Source organism: Castor canadensis, chromosome 3 (assembly GCF_047511655.1).
Source record: "Castor canadensis chromosome 3, mCasCan1.hap1v2, whole genome shotgun sequence".
Taxonomy (NCBI): domain Eukaryota; kingdom Metazoa; phylum Chordata; class Mammalia; order Rodentia; family Castoridae; genus Castor; species Castor canadensis.
In genome coordinates this window covers 120,952,700-120,977,473 of record NC_133388.1, presented here as the reverse complement: position 1 = coordinate 120,977,473, position 24,774 = coordinate 120,952,700, and the positions used below count along the sequence as shown (strand labels likewise).

The 24,774-nt window shown below is 38.5% G+C and overlaps 1 long non-coding RNA gene across 1 annotated transcript; it reads right to left on the bottom strand.

Moving 5' to 3' along the window:
• Positions 1 to 843: 843 nt before the first annotated feature.
• Positions 844 to 8,963, bottom strand: LOC141421655 (uncharacterized). Its single transcript, XR_012446317.1, has 3 exons — positions 8,830 to 8,963; positions 8,628 to 8,729; positions 844 to 4,062 (listed from the first exon to the last, which is right to left on the bottom strand). It is a non-coding gene; the product is annotated as an uncharacterized lncRNA (long non-coding RNA).
• Between the last annotated feature and the right edge of the window lie 15,811 nt (positions 8,964 to 24,774).

Genomic DNA, 24,774 nt, shown 5'->3' with positions numbered 1-24,774 from the left:
ATGAATTAAACTTCACAAGTTTTGATGGGCATGGTGACTCAAGCCTGTAATTTCAGCTACTTGGGAGGCAAAAATCAGGAAAATTGTACTTTGAGGCCAGTCTGGGCAGAGGCTTCACTTCTACCAATGACTGGGGATGGTTGTGCACACCTGTCATCCCAGCTATGCAGGGAAACACAATAGGATTATGTCCAGGCCAGCCTGGGAGACCCTATCTCAAGTGGCTCAAGTGGTGGATGCTTGCCTAGTAAGCATGAGGCCCTGACTGAGTTCAATCCTCAGTACTGCTGAAAATAAAATAAATGAACTTCACAAACTTTTAAAACTTTTGTCTGTAAAAGAAACTTAAAGAAACAAACTGAAAAAGGGAGGAAATTTTGAAAGTCACATATTTGACAAATTACTTATATTCAGAATATATATTTTTAAATTCTTAAAAATTTATTTTTAAATTCTTAAAAAGCAACAAGTAAAAAAAACCAAGCAACTTAAAAATTAGTAAAAATCTTCAACGGACACTACACTAAAGAGGATACCCAGAGGCAAATAAGCATAAGGAAAGATGTTTAACATCACTACCTATTAAGAAAATGCAAATTAAAACCCCAATGAGAACTACTATGCACTTACAAGAATAGCTAAAACTAAAAAATGCTACCGATGTAAAGTGCCAGAAGGGATGTAGATCAATCTTCATCCCATTATATATTGCTGGCAAAAGTGTAACATGGTACAGCAATTCTGGAAAACAGTTAGCTTACATAAAGCTAACACTTAGCATGTGACCCAGCATTTGTACTCCTAGAAATTTACCCTAAGGAAATTAAACAGGCTCACACAAAAACCAAGGCACATGTGTTTATAGCAACTTTATTCACAGTCACTTAAAACTGGGAGCAACTCCAATTTTGTTTTTCATTTCTTCAGTAGATAAACTGTGGCACATCTATACAATGAAATAGTATTTTGCAATGTAAAAACCAAAATATTAATACATGCAATATTATGACTTGAATATGAAACGTCCCCCATAGGTTCATGTGTTAAATGATTCTCAGATTGTGGTGTTATTTGAGGAGGTGGTGCAAACTCTAGGAGGTAGGGTCTAGCTGGAGAAAGTAGATCACTGGGGCTGTACCTCTGAAGGTGATACCTGATAGCTGGCCCCTTTCTTTCTCTGCTTCCTGTCCTCTATGAGGTGGGTAGCCTCTGCCACATGTTCCCACCTCCATGGTGTTCTTTCTCACCACAGGCCCAGAATCAATGGAGCCAAGAGTTAGGGACTGAAACCTCTGAAACTGAGGCAAAATAAATAATTCCTGCCTTAACATTGTTCTTTCAAATATTTTGGTCACAGCTACAGAAAGCTGACAAGTTCATACAACAACTTGGATGAATCTCAAAAGCAGTGTTCAAAGATGGGACTTTGGGAGATGATTGCATCATGAGGGCTCTAATCTCATCAGTGGATTAATCCATTGGTCAATGGTCTGATGGAAGGTGGTGAAAACTTTCAGAGGTATCTGAACTAGAGGCAGTCGATCACTAGGCTATTGGGAAGTGGTGAAATCTTTAAGAAATGGGGCCTCATGGGAAGTCTTTGGATCATTGGGGGTGTGCCCTCAAAGGGGATTAAAGGATCCTGTCTCTTCCTGTTTGTCTCTTTCCAGACCAAAAGGTGAGTGATTTTGCTCTGTCACATGCTTACACCTTTATGTGCTTCCACAGGCCCAAAGCAAGGGGGCCAAAGGATAATGAACTGGAACCATTGAAACTGTAAGCCAGAATAAACTTTCTTTCTTTCTCCTTCTTCCTCCTCTTCTTGTTCTTCTTTTTTGAGGTACTGGCGTTTTTAACTCAGGACCTCACTCTTGCTAGGCACTTGCTCCAGTTATTTTTTTAGATAGGGTCTCACATTTTTTAATGGGGCAGGTCTCCAAATGTGATACTCCCACTTAGGCTTCCCAGTAGCTAGGATTACAGATGGCCTTCTCTTATTTTGTTTTTTTGAGACAGGGTCTCTTTATGTAGCCCAAGCTAGCCTTGAACTCTCAATCCTCCTGCCTCAACCTCCTGAGTGAGCTTTCTTTGTAAGTTGATTACCTCAGGTATTTGTTATGGTAATGGAAGTTCTATAGTATCCATTTCTATGACATTCTCAAGGCAAAACTATAAGGATGAAAAGAATGGTAGTTAGCAGTTATTAGAAGTGGAAGTAGGTCCATAAAGAGATAGCACAAGGGAATTTGGTTGTGGCATATTCCTTATCCATATTCTGATAGACATATACAGTATTCTGATTGTAGTGGTGTTTGTATACATAAAAATGTATTAAAATTTATTGAATTGTTCACAAAATAAGTCAGTTTTACTCTGTGATAATTTGTGTTTGACCACTACCTTCAACACCATCAAATATCAGTTTTATCTCAATGGGACTACTGAATCAGAAACCAGAAGATATGAGGTAGAGATACAATTAATTCTAGAGACTTTTCTAAATTGAAAAGAAATAGGTTTGCTACATTAAACAGTACAAAAATAAAAGTAATATTAGAAGGAGGCGGATCTGGTTAGCAAGGAGTCTAAATCAACCAGCTAGGCCATGGATTGAATTTTCTGGATAATTACACATGGTTCTACTCACCTATAAGTAAGCCAGACTCTTGAAGCAGAAAAATGATTCCACTGCAATAAGTTACATTTTTTGGAACTCTCTATCAACACTTATGTACTTACAAAGCTCTTGTTAGTGATTTATCACTATTTCAACCTGAAAGAGTTTTTGTAATTTCCTAATACACCATTGAAAATCCTGTGGGAATGCTACACAAGGAAAGAAGTCAAATGTCAATATTGTTTTCTTTCTAAAATATTACCACAAATGGGTAGCTGGCTAAAATCTTTTAATTTTTCAAAAATATTTTTATATATTAAAATAATTATAGGAATAATAACAAATTTAACCTTTTTTCATGTATATAAATATGTTTCTTTGTGGGTGGAAAACTGATAATTTGGTTTCATTTGCAGTGTTCAGAGTTGTCAATTGCAATTATAGTAATTTAAAACTACTGTTTTGAGACTAGTTAAGTAAACTGTATTACATCCCACTAATAGAATAATATGTAGCTATGAAAAAAGAATGATAACACTTTTTTTTTTTTAAATATGGGGTTGCTGTGTAGCCTGGGCTGGCCTTGGATGATTCTCCATCTTTCTGCTTCTGCCTCCTGAGTGCTAGTATTAAGTGATTATAGGCCTGTGACACTACGCCTGGCTGAAGACTCTACTTTTAACATCCTGATCTGGAATGATCTCTAATATATATTAGGTATGAAAAACTACCTTTAAAATAAACAGAATATGCTATCATTTATTCAAAACAGTTTTGCACATAGATATATACGTGTGTATTTATTTAGAAGACCTAAGTCTTTCTCTGGAATAATGCAGAATAAATGGGGAATGAGGTGGTTTAGGAGTGAGAGTTGAGATATATCACTGTGACTATTTTGCATCTTTTATATAGTGAACCAAAGGAATGATTTTTTGTTACAAAAATAAAATTAAAATGGCTCCCCTTTTTCAATAAAAAATATCAACACTTAAAAAATTACCTAGGAAAAGAAGAATCAATAATTCAGTTTTCTTCTTGGGGGCAACATTCTCACTCATTAGAAATGCACAGAAAAATAAATTTCTCATTATGCACATTTATCTGAATTTTTTCCTCACCAAAAAAAGTAAAAAGTGCTTAAAGTGTGTCTGCTCCACCAGACACTCTAACAACTTGGTACTCAAGGTGTTGTTCCAGTGCCAACAGCATCAGGAGCTGGCGAGAAATGCGGAATGCTTGTGTCCTACCCAGAGTTATCAAATCAGAATCTTCCCTTTAAAGCCCCCCAACAAGACTTGTAAGCACTTGCAAGTGTGAGTAGTACACCTCCAGTAGGCAGGATGCAGTTGGATGGACTATTGGGCAAATTGATGGTTCTTTGGGGGTACCGAGCAAGCCTCTGTGGAGTTCGCTGAAGAATGGATGAGAATCCTAGAAAGACCCTAGAACATAAGTGTAAAGGGAAATCTTAGTTCCTGGGTATAAATAAAAATTAATATATTTTCTATTTAATCTATTTAAAAAACCCAGCAGAACAAAACCATCATTACAATCCCTCAGAAAAATACATCTATTAACTGGTTCAAAGCAAAATAGATTAAAACTTTTTTTCAGACTGGGCTGGAACTCATTATGTAGCCCAGGATGTTCTCGAACTTGATAGCCTCCTGTCTCAGCCTTCCAAGTATTGGGATTGCAGACATGTACCACCAGGCCTTGCTCTAGATTTAAATTTATCAAGATAAACATTCATCCACTTTCAATCAAGTCTCCTTGCTTTTGCCCTTTCCCCCCCAATCCTTCCACCATTTTTACCCAACACTAAGAATGCTGCTTCTGAAGTAGAAGTCAAATCATGTCAATGCTGGGTTCAAAACCCTTTAATGGCTCCACACTACTGGAATAACAGCCAGAGTCCTAACACATACCTACAAGGCTATAGAGCCTTGTAGAGCTATGTAGACAACACAGCTTCCTCACTGTCACTCAGCTGTTACTAAGCTCTTCCTAGCTGGCTTAGTGCCAGTCATGCAGGCCTCCTTGAACTTGTCAAGCATGCTCCACTTCCAGATCTGTGCTGGGATCTCACTGGGACCTGATCCAGAAAACCCGTGGCTTACTTCCTTCAGGTCTTTGCCTAAGTTTTATCTAAAAAGGCCTTCTTTGATCACCCTACAGAAAATAGCCACTTTCCACTCTCTGTCCTCTCTTCCCTACTTTTATTTTTCCCTACTTATCACCACTTCTCACACTATTATTTTGACTTTTTTTTTCACTCTAGATTATAAACTCTTCAAAGGCTGGGCTTAATTTTGGTTATCGCCATATCTCTACAACCTAAAAGAGATACAGGTAATGAATGAACATGTCAATGAATAAATAAATGAATGAACGAATTGTCCTGTCTTAATTCCTGCAGGCTGCCATACCAAAATACCATAGCTTTAATTATAGGAATTTATTTCTCACAGATCTGGAAGGTGGGAATTCCAAGATTGAGGTCCCATCTAATTCCCGTTCTGATGAGGATCCCCTTCCTGGCCCATAGATGATGCCTCACTATATCCTCACATGGCCTTTCTTCTGTCATCCTGGAGAGGAGAGGGAGATTTCTCTCCCTTCCTCATTTTATAAGACTGTCAATCCCATAAGATTAGGGCTACACCTGAATGACCACATTTAATCTGCATTGCCTTCTAAAAGCCTTGTTTCCAAATGCCATCACATTGGAGTACAGGCCCTCAACACGTGAATTTTGGGAAATTAACAGAAGAGGATGCAATTTAGTCCTTAGCAGATCCTAAACCCAGTTTGTCCTTATCACCACGAAAGACATTCTCTGGCTGCATTTCCTTTTTAGTTCTTGTGTCATTCCAGGCTGTATTTGGTATTTACTTTAGCATTATTTCCACTGAACAAAAATGCTGTAGTCAGAAGTTGTGTTATTTGATACATTTGCCCTGGGCATGGGGGGTTCTGACAAGGAGACAGGTGCTTACAGCATATCTTTCATAATCAATAAACACATGTTCTCGAATATACATTTTTAAATATTGAAAGGGAAAAAAACGAATTCAGGGTGTTTGTTGTAGATAGGGGTCTGTCCCTATATTCCTTGAGTTGGAACTAGAATGGGATGTCACTTAGTAAAACTTAAGGTCATTGTAGCTGCTGTGAAACGCCCCATGTCCATACTACACCAGAATGCAGAAATCCTTCCTGTTTGCCAATTGCTTCCGCAGTTGCATATTAGGGACAACTCATGAGAGAAATTCACTTAAGCAAGCTTTACTTCTGTTAGTGGAACCATAAATCTCACTGTAGGGATGGTTTTTTCAACCCTGGTCACTAGAATCATCCATGGATTTGCTTTAATATATAGATACTCAGGCTGACAAAAATTCTCTCCTTACCCAAAGTCTAGCAGACTCCTGTGAACCCTCTTCATTGGGCCTCAACCTTGGCCTATAGAAACCATTAGCTCTCAGCACAAATGAATTCATCCACCTCCAAGCCCCACCCCATACACTGGAGACTTGAACAGACACTAGCATGATTTTAACAGATCAAGTACACATCTCTAGGATGACAGCTCCAGCCTCCTGAAGTTCCTACTTGAGAAAGCTCAGTGCTGCCAGAAGAATTTACTGACTGTTTTCTGCCAGTCAAACCAGATTATAGCCGGGTGCCAGTGGCTCACACCTGTAATCCTAGCTACTTAGATCTGGGTTCAAAGCCAGCCCAGGCAAATAGTTTGTGAGACCCTATCTCAAAAATACCTAACACAAAAAGGTCTGGTGGAGCGGCTCAAGGTGTAGGCCTTGAGTTCAAGCCCCAGCACAACAACAACAACAACAACAACAAAACCTGGTTATAGGCAGAAAGCCCTCTTCTCCCTTGTCCCACTTAAAGCTATTCATTTTGTCCCTGGGGAGGGAGAAGGCCTTTTTTTTTTTTTTTTTTAATTCAGAGCCTTGGACTGGCTAGGCAGGAACTCTACCACTGGACCCATGCTCACAGCCCTTTTTGCTTTAGCTATTTTTCAGATAGCTATTTTGTTATTTTCATATTGTCTTGTCTCAGACCAGGATCATCCTACCTATGCCTCTTGTATGGCTGGGATTACAGGTAAGGATCACATGCCCCAGTTTGTTGGTTGAGATGGGGGTCTTGTTAATTTCTTACCTGGGTTGGTCTAAAACCATAATCTCTGCTCCCAAATACCTGGAATTATAGGTGTGAGCCATCCCACCTGTGGATACAGTGCTCTAACTTACACCACTGCCTCTCCTATCTGCATGATATGAGAAGTTTGTCTTTCCTCTGGACAGGCACATTAACAAACAGATGGTCTAGTCACGTGGATCAGTGCCTCCTTCATACCCCATCTTGCACTGCCTTCAGCACACACCAGCCTTTTAAAAATAGTCACTTGCTTTTTGTTCCAGGAAGTTGAGTTCAGTTTACAAGGACCTCTTTCCTACTGTAGTAGTTATTAATGAAATAAAATCTATTATTAGATAAATTAGATTTTCAAAGTATCCTTTAACTATCTGCTTACCATCCACTTTGACTAGTGTTTGACTTTGTTTATCTTTGACAAGACCAACCCCAGAGATTGTTTCAGTAGCTCTGGGGTATGGCTTAAGTATTAACAGTCTTCTGGTGTAGGTCCTCAAAGTGGACTACGGACCAACATTATCACCTGGGAACTGAGGAACTTACATATGCTTAGCTCCGCCCCCACCACCACACTCACCCCTCCAAATCTACTGACTCTGAGAGTCTGGGGTGGGACCCAGAAATCTGTGTTTTAACCAGCTCTCCTGGTAATTTTTTTTTTTTTTTTTTGAGACAAGCTCTTGCTATGGAGCCAGGCTAATCTTGAACTTCTGATTTTCCTGCCTTGACTGAGCCGTGTGCTACTGCACCAGACCTCTCATGGTAATTCTGATGCACTAGACTTTGAGAACTACTGCTGGAAGGGGTTAAATGCATTCTGTATAACATAATTAGGACTTGGTTAGTCATTAACTGTGACTTGGAGCCTAGTTATGTCAATAAATATTAACCTGAAGAATGTGTCTGCAAAATTTCCTATTCCTGCTCTACTTCCTTCCCTTGCTTTCTGCCCCCACCTCCACCATATATTTTTTCTACAATGAGGATTACAAGGCCCTAGTCCATGAATGGCTTTGGAAATCACCATTTATCTTTGAAATTATAACATGATTGTTAAAAGTCAATGACAACACTGGCCCACTGGAAAGGGAGAATAGAATATAAGGCTCATAAAATAGATTCTCATTCTTGTCTCCTTCAAAAAATTACTAAATATCCTAAAATATGCCCTTGGCTAAAATTTTTATAACTGGATATGTTTCAAAGAGAAAGACTGGCAAAGAAAAATGATTACCTTTCTCTCTACTTTTATAGCTGAAGATTGTGTTTAGTTAGGTAGCCCAGGACTTCACCACCAGAAAGCAGAAGGGATGTTGCGGGAATGGCAATAGAGTCCCAGGGGGAAAAGGGGAAGTCATGGAGAGAGGGAAGAGGAACAACGACTACAGTTTTCTACTTTATACTCTAGCTATCAACAGTGATGTTTTGTGCCTTCATTTCATTTGCAAATGGAAAAACATATTCCACAAAAAGAAGTCTCTGTTTCTAAAAGCACTTGTTTCAGGAGGAAAAAAAGTACAAGGAAGCTTTATTTGGAGGAAATATATTCTATTGTTTTTCTTTGTGAAATATTTATGTAGCTTTACATGCTAAGGAAAAAACAAATAAAAAAATACACATGGGCATACATGTTCTTTCAAAACATTCAGGAATATGAAATATACCTGAACTTCAGAAATAGATTTTGACATGAGACGTATTTCTAACAATTAAGATTTTTATTTTATAAGCATGCACTAGTTTTTAGAGTCCTGCCTCATTTACGGGCAAGTGCTATTCCTAGAGGCCATCAAAATTTACTTACACTGAGCATGGTGGTACACACCTGTGATTCCAGCATTTGAGAGGCTAAGGCAGAATGCTCATAAGTTCAAAGTCAGCCCAGGCTACACAGCCAGTTTCAGGTCAGCCTGGAATACAAAAGATCCTGCTCAAAAGAAACAAACAAACAAAAAAGAATCAATGAGGCTCATTTGTCTTTAAATGACCAGAAGAGTCTCTGTGAAATTTCCTTAGTTTTCACTTACATCAATGCTTCTTTTAACTATCCTAGAACCTCTTTAGTAACTGCCTCTGAAGAATCTCAAATCTGGCTTGAACTACCATTGTCTCATCTGAGCATTAGTGCCAACAAGTCAAACCAGTCTCTCTTCCTGTCCGCCGCTCCGCCCTAAAATGTATTTTATAAGACAAAGGTGAGTTCATTTGGGAGGGGTAGGAGTAGTCTCTTCTTGTTTGTTGAAGTTAATTATTTCCTCCTACTTCCTCTTCAGTAGTATTAGCCACCTACCCCACCTTGAAATCCTAGAGCTATTTCTACAATGTTCATTACTCCACTTCATTAAGCAATAGGTGCAGCTATCTAAAAGCTTAAAAAAATGAATAGAAGTAAGCAACAGTTTTGGCTAGAAACATTTCCTCAGTCCTGTGTATGACACACCCATGAACTTTCCACGTTTCAGAAGTGGTAGTAGGGCGGAAAATTCGAACCTTTTAAAAACCTTCTGTCAAAACTCATGGGTAGGAGAAAAACCAGGAAGAGAATTCCTTGATCTGTCACTTCATATATGTGTCTGTTTTATTGGAACACCCTGACCTGCCTGCCTGACTTTCAGAAAGCAGTGAATAGTACATGCTGTAAAGTTACATCTCGAAGGAAGGTAAGTAAATGAAGCATGTGGAGTCAGAAGAGAGGTTGCGAACATGTAAAACAGCAACTAACTGTGAAGCAGAATGAAGTAAGTGATAATATAGAGACATTATGCACAGACCTAAGTGACAAGCACAAGTGAGTCCTTACTGAGGGACAGCCATGGTGTAAAAGTAGTAGACAGCAGTGTTCAAACACACACAACCACAAGATGAGGCAACAGATTCAAATGGACTGGATTAAATGATAGGATGCAAATGAAAATCCTTAGCACCTGGTTTCACTTATTGTTACAAAAGGCAGTTGACATTTGATTTGTTTTCTGAAGGATAGAAGAATTTTAAAATGAGAGAAGGGTGTCCCAGGCTAAGGGAACAGCCTGGAGTCAGAGTTGACAGTCTGCGGTTCACAAGTGAAGTGGGGGATGAGACTTGCCGGCATGCTTCCAGAAAGCAGTACCCGGAGAGAGAAAGCAGAAGATGGAAAAGTTTTGTTGGATAAAGCACAGGGAGCCATGGAATTCAGAGGAAATGTAGAAAAGGGTGGGTATTTTTCCTCCTCCTTCACACATGTCACTACCTTTTCTCTGGTTTACCTGGCTGGCCTGGCTAAAAATAATTACCAAAGGAGAGTAAGGAAGTCAACATGTTGCAACACACAAGAACATCTTTGTTGTACCCTTGTCCTAACTATCAAACTGTGAAATAGGCCATAACTTCTGCTTGCCCAAACCCCTCTTCTAGTGCTTTTACAGACACCAATAGCTGTAACCCCACCTCCACTGAGTCCAGCATCACCCCTCACCCCCACCTCCCAGCAATGCTGCTTCAAACTCAACCATCAGTGCATCATCACCAGTCACCAAGTACATGAGTTAAAAAGTGGATGTATAGGGAATGCCATCCTTTGTCCCCTAAGGAATCCTGTGGAAAGATCTATGTCAGTAAATGGGTCCAAATGGTGCCTGGTACTCTGTAGGTCCTCAACAAATCTCTATTAAATTGAATTTTAATTATTTATGAGCTTTTTTTTTTTATGGTACTGGGATTTGAACACAGGCCAGGCAGGTACTTTCCCACTTGAGCCTCTCTACCAATCCTGTTTTGTGTTGTGTATTTTTGAGATGAGGTCTCATGAACTATTTTCCCGGGCTAGTCTCAAACCTCATCCCCCTGATCTCTGCCTCCTGAGCACCTAGGATTACAGGTGTGGGCCACTGGTGCCTGGCCTGTTTATGAGTTCTTAATTAAAATAAATTCTGCCATTTTTTGTTGTATGGAATCTTCCAGAGTCAATCTTCTTAATTAATGAGGTTAGAATGTCAAGAAACAACCAGGGTGTTGTCAGATTTGAGTTTAAATGCTTCTTATTTTCTACCACAACCCTCATTAGGAATATAGTAATAATTTAAAAAATAATGGACTTGTGATTTTTCCAGTTACAGTTGTCCTGTCTTTTTTATAGTTTCACTTTCCTCAGTTTCAGTTACCAGAGGTCAGCGAAGGTCCAGAAATATTAAATAGAAAATTCTAGAATTAAACAATTTGTGTGTGTGTGTGTGTGTGTGTGTGTGTGTGTTGGGGATCAAACCTTGGGCCATGTACATACTAAGCACATGCTCTATCACTGAGCTACATCCCTAGCCCAGCAATTTATGAATTTTAAATTTCCAGCTGTTCTGAGTAGCATGATGAAATCTCTTGCTGTCCCATTTCATTGCACCCAGGAAATGAATCAGCTTGTCCGTGCTATCTAGCACTAGTCACTCAGTAGCTGTCTCAGTTATCATACTGACTGTTACGGTATTGCAGTGCTTGTGACCAGTAACCTTTATTTTACTTAACGATGGCCCAAGCAGCACAAGAGTAGTGATGCTGAAAATTTGGAGAAGAGAAGCTATAAGTGAAGAGATGAGAATTCTTGACTTAATAAGGAAAAAACATCCTTTCCTGTCTTTCCTGGCCTATGGAGGAAAAGATATTCACTAGCTCGTAGCCCACAACTAGCTTGTGGCCTCTTTCTCCATCTTCAAAGCCAGCAACTTGCATCTCTCTGATTATTCCTCTATAGTCATATCTCCCCCTGCCTCTCTTTTGCCTCCCTCTCTCACCTCTAGGGACCCTTGTGATTACATTGGATCTGCTTGGATGATCCAGAATAATCCATTTGCTGACAATCAACCTGAATTCCTCTTCACCACATAATGGAACATATCACAGATTCTAAGGATTCTAAATGAAGGACTTTTTTTTTTTTTTTGGTGGTATCGGCATCTGAACTCAGGACTTCATACTTGCTAAGCAGGGTCTACCACTTGAGCCTCTCCGTGAGCCCTTTTTTGTGTTGGGTAATTTTGAGATAGGGTCTTAAGAACTATTTGCTTGGGCTGACTTTGAACCATGATCCTCCTGATTTCTGCCTCCCAAGTAGCTAGGATTACAGGTAGGAGCTACTGGCATACAAAGTCAGACATCTTTGCAGGAGTGTCATTATTCTATCAAACCCATCATCCCTGTACTCAAATAGTAACCATAAATATTTTATTACGTGACTTTATTCTTTTTAAGGTTTGCATGTATGCATATATCTAACACATGGAATAGGCTGCTTCTGCAGCTCAAGGTGGGATAATTTGCATGTGAAGAAAGGAGTTTTTAATAACCGTAGGCCTGTAGGTCAGGCTGTACTTTTAACTCAGCTAATAATCAATCAACAGGCCACTTTGAATATAATGAGCGGATGCTGTCCCCCTTCTTCCATTCAGATGCCAGTGGAAGTGGCATGAATGTATTAGTGTTGATCGTGAGTTGATCAACTGTGGTCAGAAAGTGAAAACTTTCTGGGAAAAACTGGGATGGGGAGGGGTTCCAGTGGGAACAGGAGCCATTGGCCATAGTGAAGCCTGGATGTGTTCACACTGATAACACGATCTTCTGTTATTCATGCTTCAGCCTACGGAGTTCTGTGGAAAAGAAGGGAACTTGTTTATACATATTCTAATAATTTGTGTCTGACTTGAAAACTATTTCCCTCCTCCTTCAGTATTCTAAGACTACACAAATGTAAAGTGGTGTACATTTTCTCCTGGCAGGTCACTTGTGAGTCATTGCCAAAGCTTTTCACAGGATGGGTCTCATAGACTATTCTCTAAGTAGAGAACAGAAAACATTAACACAGTTCATGCTCTGAAGAAGTTTCAAAATGGCAAAATCTGTTTGAGTAACCAAATAAAAATTTGGAGTTTACTCTGAGTAACTTAATTATAACAGCAAAGGATATGCTATTAATTTATAGAGCACCTACCTGCTCCCAAAAGACTTTAAACCACTAAATTATCATGTTACTTATTCAAAGTCAAGTATGAAGAGAAAAATTTTATATTATCTGGTGATAAGACAGGAGGATCTCTCATTCCAAGTCTCCTTCCCTATTTTTCTCTCTGACTCAAAATTCTAAATTGGGGAACAATGAGCAGGAATTAAAGCCAGAGGTTGCACGAGGAGTAAGATGTCATCCATTCCTAAATATATACTCCCAACTACACAAAGCAAAAACTCATCATGTTTTAATCCATGTGTGAACAGGTGTCTCCTTGGTCCATGTGGCCTAGATAAAATGAAATCAATCCTCTAATTTCAAGGCTTGAGGCTGATTTCTAGAAATTCCCAGGCATTTACATTCTCAAGTTACCTGTGGATCCAAATTTATTTTCTTAGTTTATGAATTACTTCAGTGTCCACATGTTTTGCTTCTTCTACTTGGCTTTTTCCCAGTTTGAACACACACACACACACACACACACACACACACACACACACTCACACACACACTGTCTCTCTCTCTCTCTCTCTCTCTCTCTCTCCTAGAGGCGGTTTTTCACAGTAAGTGGATTTGACTGAAGATTTGAGAGAAGGACATGGAAGTAGTGACTCCACCAAGAGGATTTTAATTCACTCTTTCTCTACCTCACCTGATACCCCGGCTTCACCTCATCAACCCTGCCCAGGTTCACCTCTTAGCTCTGTGGTTGGGTCAGACAGGATCTGTCTACCATTTCTCTAGTGTTGCCTCAGGGCCTTCCCATCATCCTCAGGTGTTCCCTTCCTCCATGGCTTATCAAGGCATTTTCCCAGGCACCTTTCCCTTTCTGAGAAGTATTCTGGTGCCAGCTGATAAGATAATAAAAATTCTAATCCTGTATGATTTATTTTAAAACTATAGTACTTTCAGCCAAGAGAAGACAAGTATTTCTTTTATTCAAAAATATATTTTGTGTGCTTATTTTGTGCCAGACATTATTGTTGGAGCTGAGAACACAGCAGGGAATTAGACACAATCCTGGCCCTCAAGGAGTTTTGATCTCCTGGAGGAGAAATGCTTTAAATAAATAATGATAGGAATAATTACTTGTGGTGAATGACACAAAGGAAAATCTCTAATATTATCTGGAAGAGTAGTAGTGGTGAATAGGGGTGAGGGATAAAAGGTTTTCTTGATGACACAGAATTTGCCAGAAGTAGAAAAGGCTGCTTTACTCCTAGGTCATTGTTTTTCTCTGCAAATGCTGCTTCTGAAGAGACAACTAAAATGTGAAGTACAACATTTATTGAATTTCTGTTCTGAACTAATTAATTAATTAGTTTAACAGTTACCAAGAGGCTTTTATGTGCCTGGTACTGTGCTGAGCACATGGAGCTTATAAATAGCTTGGTGTGTGTGTGTGTGTGTGTGTGTGTGTGTGTGTGTGTGTGTGAGAGAGAGAGAGAGAGAGAGAGAGAGAGAGGGACAGAGACAGAGACAGAATATATTTTAAAAATACAGAAGCATGATGATTTCAGAGCTCAAAATGAAATAGCCAAAAAAGAGTGCCAAGGTGGGTGATCAGGGAAGGCCTCGCCAAAGGGAGCCTTGAGCAGAGATCTGGATAGTGAAGAACTTGCTGAATAGTGTGTTTAGTCAATGGAAAGATATGTTCAAAGGCCCCGAGGCAGAAGCAACACTGTGGGTTTGTCTAACCATAGAAAAAGGCAAGTGGGGCTAGACTAAGTAAGTGGAAGGAAGAGGGGTAGGAGTTTCTTAAAGTAGAGCCAGGCCCTTGAGAGAGTAAGGTCTTATAGACCATGGTGAGGAGTTAGGTTCTTTTCCCCCAAAATACAGTGAAGTTATCAGTGGGGGAGTGACTTAGCTAATTTATTTTCTAAAAGATATAAAGGTATAGCATAGGGAACACACTGTTCATTAAAGTGTTTTATAGTGAACAATCTAAGCATACATTGATGCAGAATCGGTTAAGTAAATTATGGCATAGCTAGCTATACAGTGGAATACTATGAAACTGAGGCAGGCTAACAACAGGAAAATAAAGCACCATGGGACTCCCTTCTCTTAAGCAAACAGATATCCCCATGCTAGACTTCTTCTTTTTTTTTTTTTAACTATTCCCCCAGCACCACCCTAAAGCAATAAATCCCCTCTAAGTTGTAAATATCCTGGTAATCATAAATACCTTTGTAAAAAGGTGTCCAAAAGGGCACCCCTGAGCTGAGCTTGCCTGATAAAAGGGAGGTCTGCCCCCAATTTGACTTCTTATGCCAAGTCCTCTACTTAAGACCTTATGGTTGCATCTCATACAAACAATTAAAGATCTGGAAATTAGCATAAGTACATGCACAGAATACCCCATGTTATGTGATAAGGCTGTGTTAATAAAACCTGCCAGCCAACCTAGCCCCTCCCTAAGGACTGCCCAGATTTTTCCTGCCTTACAATTTATAAGTTGGTCTTTAAACAAAGAGATAATGCTTCCTTGCCATCTGGCAGGAGCCAACCACTTTTTCTCTTGTTGTGCTTCCTCTTACTCTTTTTTCCTTTTTCTTTCAATAAAATTTTGCTAATATTTTGCAATTTGTATCTGTCTAGTTCTCTGTTCAGGTGACACAAGAACTTGGGATCTTCTGGACAAGTGGCTTCTTAAATCACTCAGCCTGGTAACAAAACCATTAAAATAGTGGCAAGTACGCATGTTAACATGGAAAGATTTCCACATTATACTAATTGGGGGAAATCAATCCATAATATAATGTGTGCATTGTTCTTTTTAAAAAGCTTGAAAGGATATAAACAAGAATGTTTCAATAGTTTATCTCTGGGTAGTGGCAAACTAGAGTTTTTTTTATCTACACTTTCTAATTTTTCTCCTTGAGTAATAAAAAAAAAGACTTATAAAAACAAGTTTACTAGACATAAGATTAGAATATGGCCTGACAGAAAAAACATTTCTATACAGTTTTATGGTATTTTCATTTATAAACAGTTATGTTTTTTGTCTACTTCATAACATGAATCCTTTGGAGCACATTCTAAATATTATTCCATAAAATTCATAATGGAAAAACAGAAGTGTGACTACATTAGATCTCATTCCTTAAAATTAAAACTCCAAACAAGCATTTCTCTTTACCCTGCATATATTATTAATGTCTTAGCATTTTCTCAGACTGAATGTGAAGTTCTCACCCACTTGAGTGGTGACTTTTGGGAGTACTTTGGACTTTTTGTATTGCTTCATTTTTGACTTAGGACTAGGAAACATTTCTATGATTCTCCCACTTAAAGGTTCCAATAAAAACAATTTGAAAACTGGGAAACTAAGACTCATTGGAATATATCTGAGCTCAGATCTTTTTATGAGTTATTGTTCATCTATTTTTACTCTAAAGCATTATACAATTCTAGACTTTCACTTAGTTTTTTTGTTCATGGCTTTTACCTTTGGATGAAGTTTTAAGTCCCTCAAATATTAGGTGTTTCCACAGCAGTAGCACAAATGACCAAATGCCAATGGACTGGTACGGATGATTTTCTGACTGTAGCCATGTCGGTTTAAGTTCCCTGCCATCATGTTTTTTCTGAGCTTCCTTTGTTAATTTCAAATGCATCCTATGAATTTCAAATTTTACATCATGTTTTTGCAACAGTAGATTGCTGTAAATGTAACTGACTTTTTACTTATGTGCTTGAAAAAATTAAAGGTTATTTGTTGTTGCTTGTTCATTCCTGTCTTTTTGGCATGCTTTTCTGTCACTATTGTACGAATCCTCTGTCCATCCATATCCATTACAATGTTAAGTAAACTGTGGAGAAGTTGTACAACTTACTAATTATGCTAAAGGAATAGTGTGAATAAAAAACTATTTTTTAAAAAATTAAGGAGCTTTAATACTTCCAATACAGAGCTATAGAGATACCCTTCTGTTGGGAAGAGGTATTGGCAAAATGTTTTTGTGTATGTAGGCTACTAAAGTCTCTGAAAACAGTTTATTCTTCTTGTTTTGTTCTTCCTCTTCTTGTTCTTCTTTTGATTCTTTTTATTTTTCTTCTCCTTCTTCTTCTTTGAAAAACCATTCAGTATTGGTAGAGCAAGGGTACAATTCAACTCCTATGATCCTAGTGATGAATTTTGACTTTACTACAGGATACAGTAATCGTAACAATTAAGTTTTCTTATATTACATATTACTTTCAATAGCCACATTTAACAAAAACACGTTTTTTAGTCTATATAGCTACAGAAACACTATACCCTAACCACTAGCCCTGACATAATGTTTTATGGTTTGCAAAGTGCTTTTACATATGTCATGGATAAAAGGTTTCCAAAGAACTTTAGGTGTTTTTACAAAGTTAGTAGCTATGAATTTCCTTTTGAAAGCCTAACTTCTCAGCTGCTATGACTACTTATAAAAACCATGTAACAAACTCACAGCCTTCATAGTTGTTAAAGTCCAAAATAACAATTTTAAAAAATACCCAAAATAACAATTAAGCAGGCTTTTATTCCAATAAACAAATATATATTGACTACCTCGTATTTGTAGCCATCAGCAACTTGAGGGATGCAAGTATTAAAGTTAACTGATGCTTTTCAAGAGGCTCGCACTAAAATAATTTAAAAACACATCCTCAATAGGAAGTTTTATATTTATGAAAATATAACGAGGAGAAAACAATAAATTTTGAGCAGGATCAAGGAAAGCTTTACAAAGGGATAGCATTTGATCTGAGTCTCACCAAAAAGAATCTTTTTCAAAAAGAAACTACCAGACTCATCCTTCAAAGAGATCTGTTTGGGAAGCCATGTTTTCATCACACTAATGTGCCAATAATCAAAACACTTTAGAAATTGCCTCTAAATTCTGTTTTACATCATGGGATGATCAGCCCCATTTCATGACAGTCACACTTGTGTTTTCAGTAGACTTCCTGCTGGTCAGTTGGAGCAGATGGTGGCATTTCTTCTTCCTTCAGAGGATTGGAGACAGCCTGGTCATTGGTGGCATTTCTTCTTCCTTCAGAGGATTGGAGACAGCCTGGTCATTCTGGTCTCACCTCCATTTCTTTGTGATTTGTGGAAAGATGGAGAAAAGAACATTGCTACTTTAGGGAATTTGCATATCTTTATCTAAGAGAGTTTTTTTTTTGTCTGCTAATGACTTTAAATGCCCTGTAGAAATCATTTCTGGGTTGAAAGAAAGCAGGTCTGCCGGTTGCTGGTAACTCAAGACTGTAATCCTAGCTACTCAGGAGGCAGAGATCAGGAGGATTGCAGTTTGAAGCCAGCTCGGGCAAATAGTTCATGAAAACCTATCTCAAAAACAATCAACACAAAACAGGGCTGACTAGTAAGCATGAGTCCCTGAATTCAATCCTCAGTACTGCCAAAAAAGAAAAAAAGGCAGCCCTGTCTTAAGTGGACATATTTTGTCCTGGATAAGATAAGGAGCTTCAGGAATATGTAACTGGAGATAAATTCTGCTTTAAGGGAAAGACAGACGGTGGAGAATCTGCTTTTGTTTTGCACACAGTGAAAACAATCCACTTTTCTCAGAAAAGCCTGTTGGTTTTGGGAAACTAGGGCTAGATGCCTAAGTTTCACGATGCCATGAAGGATGGGAAGGCATTTTTTTTTCTCTTTAATGGCTACAAATCCATACAAAATCAATCAAAAGTCAAGGACATTTCTAAAATAGTTTGGAAAGATATTTTAGTTTTGTGTAATCAGTTAGAAAAGAGTGGCAAAAAAAGAAGAAATAGGAAATGTAGAAGAGAGAACAGCTAAACAAGGGGTAAAGGAAGCAGGAGGAGTGAGTTAGGTAGGGGAGGAAGACAACGAGAGGAACTATACAAGTGGAAGGAGCACAGGCTCCCGTTTAGGATGCTATGCACTTACTGTTTTAACAGTGCTAATTTACAAGGATCTATGAAGGTCCTTATACTACTAACCCTGAACGGGATTCCAGCAGAAACCTACAATGGAGGACATGTACTTCCTGGAACTGTGTCTAACTCAGTGGTACTGGGCTTTGAACTCAGAGCTTCACACTTGCTAGGCAGGCACTGTACCTTTTGAGCCATACCTCTAGCCCTTTTTGCTCTGGTTATTTTAGGGTCTTGCTTTATACCCAGGCTGGCCTAGTTTGTGATCCTTCTATATTGTGCTTCGTGCTGTTGCTGGGATGACATGTGTGTGCCACAACAACCAGCTTTTTTTTTTTTTTTTTTTTAATTTGTAATGGAGGTCTCTTGAACTTTTTTGCCTGGACTGTTTTGACCTCAGCCTCCCAAGTAGCTAGGATTACAGGTGTGAGACATTGTGCTCACCTCAAACTTGGTTTTTGAATCTTGTGTTTGGAGGAAGGTGGGTCCTTGGGTCAGATTTGATGGTCTATTTCATGATAATCTTCTAGATGTTAACTTTGTGCTAATTATGAATTACAGGATGACCACTTTAGAACACAATACTGCATTATAATTCCAAGGCAGTGTTACTTTTATTTTCACTATTGGGTAGGTATTAAGCACTTCTGGGGTTGCTCTAAGTCTCATGGCTAGTGACAAAAGAGAAGTGGTTGTGATGATGTATCCATGCCGCATGAAGGCCAAGTGATGTTACTATGTGCCAGTAAATAGCAGGGTAGGTTTTAGACATTCCTTTTCTGAGTCACAAAAGTAGTGGCTAGGTAGAGGGTATTCAAAGCACTCTCAGGCTGAGCCGGGACCCAGTTGCTGGTGAACCCGGGACAGTTTTTGGAGAGGTAAATTCTTGTAGGGGTGTTTCTGAGGGTATGTTTGTCTTTTCTGTTTAGTTCTTCTACCAGGCATTGTTTGAAATGTCAAACAGGAAAATAAAGGCAGTTTGTGGGGAGGGGGAGAAGAAAAGAAGGAAGGCAGGAAAGAAAGAAGGGAGGGAGGAAAGAAGGAAGGAAGGAGTAAAGGAAGGAAAAAAGGAAGAAAAATCTGACACTTGAATAGAGAAGAGTACTAGGAGGATGGAGGTAGTGATTTTTGAGGCCAAGACACATTTAGATAGTTGGGGCACCAGAAACCGAAGAGATCCCACCTTAAATGTGATACCATAGTCTCATTGCAAATGGCAATTTGGTTTCATCTAAAGGGCACAATCCATCACATTAATGTTGTTCATTTGAATTTCACTCACTTTATAGTTTTGTTTGAATTTAATTTGTAAATTTATTTTGGGTTTACAATTCTGTGAGGTCTCTAAACCTAAGCTATTTGCAATCTGTTTTAAGTCTTCACGTATTTAAATAACACATAATAAACACAAATTAGGACAGGTTTGTGAGTCTGGAGGTTTCTTATATTTGAAGAGGGATCTATTCATTCTCAAGTTTGAGAAACACTGTTCTAAGGTGCAGTGGAAGATCAATGTTAGCAGTGATAAAACAACATGAAACTATGGACCAATAAGATCATAATAGAAAGTTTTGGGAAAATTGAATCATGTTTGACTATTAGCTTTTATTATTACTTCCTAGGTCTTTTGTTTTAATTTACAATTACTATTTTGTGAGCAATGACTCTTAATATCTTTGTTTTAACTTTTTTCCTAGTAGTTCTGAAAATAAAACATTAGTGATAAAAGTATTGTTCATTTGAAAACTGTCTATTCATTCTTTCAGTAATATTTATCATATAGGAAGCATCACCACACAAAATAGTTGTTCATTTTTATATAAAAATATTCTTCATATTTATACATAGATATAAAAAATAACACGTACTTACACATGTCAATAATTATTATAGATTGATCAAAAGGGATAGATGTGATTCTTAATCTTGAGGAGTTCAAATTCTGGCAGAGGAGATAAATGTGAAAACATGTAATTGTAAAGCAAAGAAATAATTGTTGTAATAGATATCTGGACTGAGGCAAAGAGGAGAAATTATATTTGCCTGTAGGAGGGAAAAATGAATTTACTTCTATCAGGATTTAACATTGCTCTGGTTTATAAATAAGAATTTTCACATTCCAGAGTAAGAGGACAGCATGTATATAAGGTTTGAAAACTTTATCTCTTTAAATAAACAAGCTTGTAATAGTGTTGAACTTATGATGCAAGAATTTGCTACACAGAATAACAATTGTATAATGTACCAAGGAGTGTTGAAACTACCCTATTATGCAAAACATTCTTTAATTTTTATTGTATGATGTCATATGTAAATAGAATACAATGAATAGATGGTACCATCTATTCCACATGCATGTGGAAAAATTCGTACAGTACTTTTCATATGTAACGTATTGTCTAGGTACCAGTAAGAAAGACAAATAAGACATCATTCCTGACTTTGGGAGATTATGACCTTGTAAGGATATAAAGTATACTCAAGTGACTACAATCCAGGTAAGTTTGTGCCAAGTGTCCTGAGAGCTATATTACTAAAATATCAAAGAGTTCAGAGAAAATGCCTCGTCTGGGTATGAGGAATGACTTCTTGGGAGAACATGGATTTGAACTGGGTCATCAAGGATGATAGATGAGTATCATAGAGAGAGAGAGAGAGTGTCCCACACAAAATAATCATAGGAGCACATGTGTAGAGGTGGGGAAGAATAAGTCATATTTGAGCAATAGCAAGTATTACAGTTCGGTTGGAGTATAAGCCACATGAAGCAGAGTTGTGGGAGATAATTTTGGAGAAACTAATAAGAAATAGTTCATAGGTGGTCTGAAACACAGGAAAAACAAAATGCTACAAACATTTATTGAGGGCTCATAATAGCCCAGGGGTTGGAATTTCAGAGATGGACAGTAAAGCCTGTGCTCTTGGGAACTCAGACATAAGATCCTAATGCCTTTAGAGATAAGCGTAGGGCAATGATTACAAAATCTGAGAGCACATGCTATAATGAAGATACAAAGGACTGTGGAAACAATTACCTTTCACTAGAGGAGTTAGGGAAAACCCTAGAGAGGAGATACTACTCTAGCTGGGCCTTGATAAATGAGTGCAGAAAACAAAAGGAACGTAATGTTTCCTCTGCATACAGAGGCCCAGAGGCATAGGAAAGCTGGCTTAGGCAAGGAATAAAGTGTGTTCCAACGTGACTCAAGGGTAAATATTGGGAGTTGAGGCTGGAAAGAAAAGTTGGGATCAAAATGGAAAAGGGTCTCATGCATTGTATTAAGGAATTTTATTTTTTCGGCCTACAACTTTCAACCTTTTGGGTTTATGGCACATCTTTAAGTACAAGTTATGTTCCACAAAATGATATTTCAGCCTACCTCTATGATAGTAGTACAAGATTATATTGCCTAGTGACATTGTGGCCATCTTAGTTTGTATAAGCACACTCTATGGTGTTCACCCAACAAATCACCAACACATTTCTCAGAATGTATCCTCATAGGTAGGTGCTAATTTTAGTACAGGACAGTAATTAGAACTTCTGGCAGGACAATGGACAGGATTAAAAATCTGGAAACACTACACAAGCCAGCAGCAATTACAGCACAATCAACAGGACAGTGTAGTTTGGTCTCACAGTGTATATATGTGTTCTTAGTTACTGCACTACTCGCTTGATTGACCTTCAGCCCCATGTTTCTGTTAGAGTAGAGATATGTCCTCTCAGTCATTGTGCTCGTGAATACTTGAAGGTGATTTTCTCACAGGCTCCAGTAAGTAGCAGATCATTCCCTGGAAATAGAATGATGTTACGCTAAGCCTCTGCTCTCTTAGTTAGCAGGTTGTATTCTACTTAATACTCCACAAATTGCTCAGATCAGCATTCTGTTTGACAGAAATTGTTCTTAAAAGTTTGAATGTTGGCAAAAATGAATTCTACCTATTGATCACAAGGTGGTAGGATGTTTGCAAAATATGCAAGGTATTCAGGAGCAAAGTGCTGTGCCTTACTAAGTGAAGACCCTTGCTACAGATAACAGAAAGTCTTTTAGAGACTTTTAAACAAGTATATCTTAGAACTAAAGTGATGACATGAGCAGATTAATCAAACTGCTGTGTGCAAAATAGGTGGAAAGTAGGAGAGGCTGGAAGCTGAGTGATCATTTAAGGTGACAACTAGGAGCAGAGTAGGGTTTTGACAGAAAAGATGCCTCAACTTTATTAAGACAAAACAGGATTTGGAAATTAATGACATGGGGAAGAGGCATCATGAAAAGGAGTCAAAGGTGGATGTGACATTTTATGCCTGGCTGAAAGGAAGAATGTTGGTTCCCATTAACAGAAATAGGATAGTCAGGATAACAGCTATAGGGATTACATGAGAAATGTGGCTTGAGGTAATAGAGTTTTAAATGGTAGTTATAAATTAGTGAAGTTTAGTGGTGTCTTTTAGACCATTCTTATCATTCTAGTAAAAATTTGAGCCAGGTGCTGGTGGCTCTTCCTTGTAATCCTAGTTATGCAGGAGGCAGAGCTTAGGAGGATCCTGGTTTGTAGCCAGCTCAGGGGCAAATAGTTCATGAGACCCTATCTGAAAAATATCAAACACAAAACAGAGCTGGTGGAGTGGCTCAAGTGGTAGAACACCTGCCTAACTAGTGTGAGACCCTGAGTTCAAACCCCAGTACCAAAAAAAGAAAAGAAAAAAACTGGAGAAAGTAGATATTGCCCAATATAGCAATTTACCAAGTTATTGGCTTTACTTATAGTGTTTCATATATAATTCCCTTTAAAGGCAATCTTGTTCTTGTTTTTTAAAAATTGGTTTGCCTATAGTTTTTGTGAAACTCATTAGTATAAAATGAGTATAAAAACATTCCCAGCACTGAAAGAACTATTCTGGGGACTCCACCTTCTGGGAACTGGGACATTGCCAACAGGTAAATAGCTCTAAACTAGTTACCAACCTAGGGCTCTGATAAGTCCACTTCTCCTGAGAAACATCTATGAAGGTGTCTCTGTGGTCCCCACCTTTCCACTTTGGAGATATGCAGATACTTGCGGTACAAATCAAAAGTCCTAGCCTGTGGTAGGCAAATTTCAAGTAGGGCAGCCACTAAGTAACTGTTATTTTAGCCCTATTTCTCTTACTACAAATGAGGAAGCAGAAAACAACTCTCACTTGATAGCTATTTCCCCAATTTGAAAAAAAAAAAAAAGGAAATGAAACTCACAGAATTACCCAAACCCACAATTTTGTGGCCCCCAAGCACAAACTTCAGTGATTGGGTCAAAATGCTTTTTTTTTTTTTTTGCGGTACTGGGGTTTGAACTCAGGGCGTCACACTTGTAGGCAAGCGCTCTACCTCTTGAGCCACTCCACCAGCCCTAAAAATGCTTTTCTTTTTTTTTTTTTTTTCATTTTTCTTTTATTATTCATATGTGCATACAAGGCTTGGTTCATTTCTCCCCCCTGCCCCCACCCCCTCCCTTACCACCCACTCCGCCCCCTCCCGCTCCCCCCATCAATACCCAGCAGAAACTATTTTGCCCTTATCTCTAATTTTGTTGTAGAGAGAGTATAAGCAATAATAGGAAGGAACAAGGGGTTTTGTTGGTTGAGATAAGGATAGCTATACAGAGCATTGACTCACATTGATTTCCTGTGTGTGGGTGTTACCTTCTAGGTTAATTCTTTTTGATCTAACCTTTTCTCTAGTTCCTGGTCTCCTTTTCCTATTGGCCTCATTTGCTTTAAGGTATCTGCTTTAGTTTCTCTGCGTTAAGGGCAACAAATGCTAGCTAGTTTTTTAGGTGTCTTACCTATCCGCACCCCTCCCTTGTGTGCTCTCGCTTTTATCATGTGCTCATAGTCCAATCCCCTTGTTGTGTTTGCCCTTGATCTAATGTCCACATATGAGGGAGAACATACGATTTTTGGTCTTTTGAGCCAGGCTAACCTCACTCAGAATGATGTTCTCCAATTCCATCCATTTACCAGCGAATGATAACATAAAAATGCTTTTCTTATGATGCTAACCCAGGTTGCCATATTTCCTTGGGGTGCCTTTGCTGACGTTTCTGTCAGTAGTTCTCATCTTAC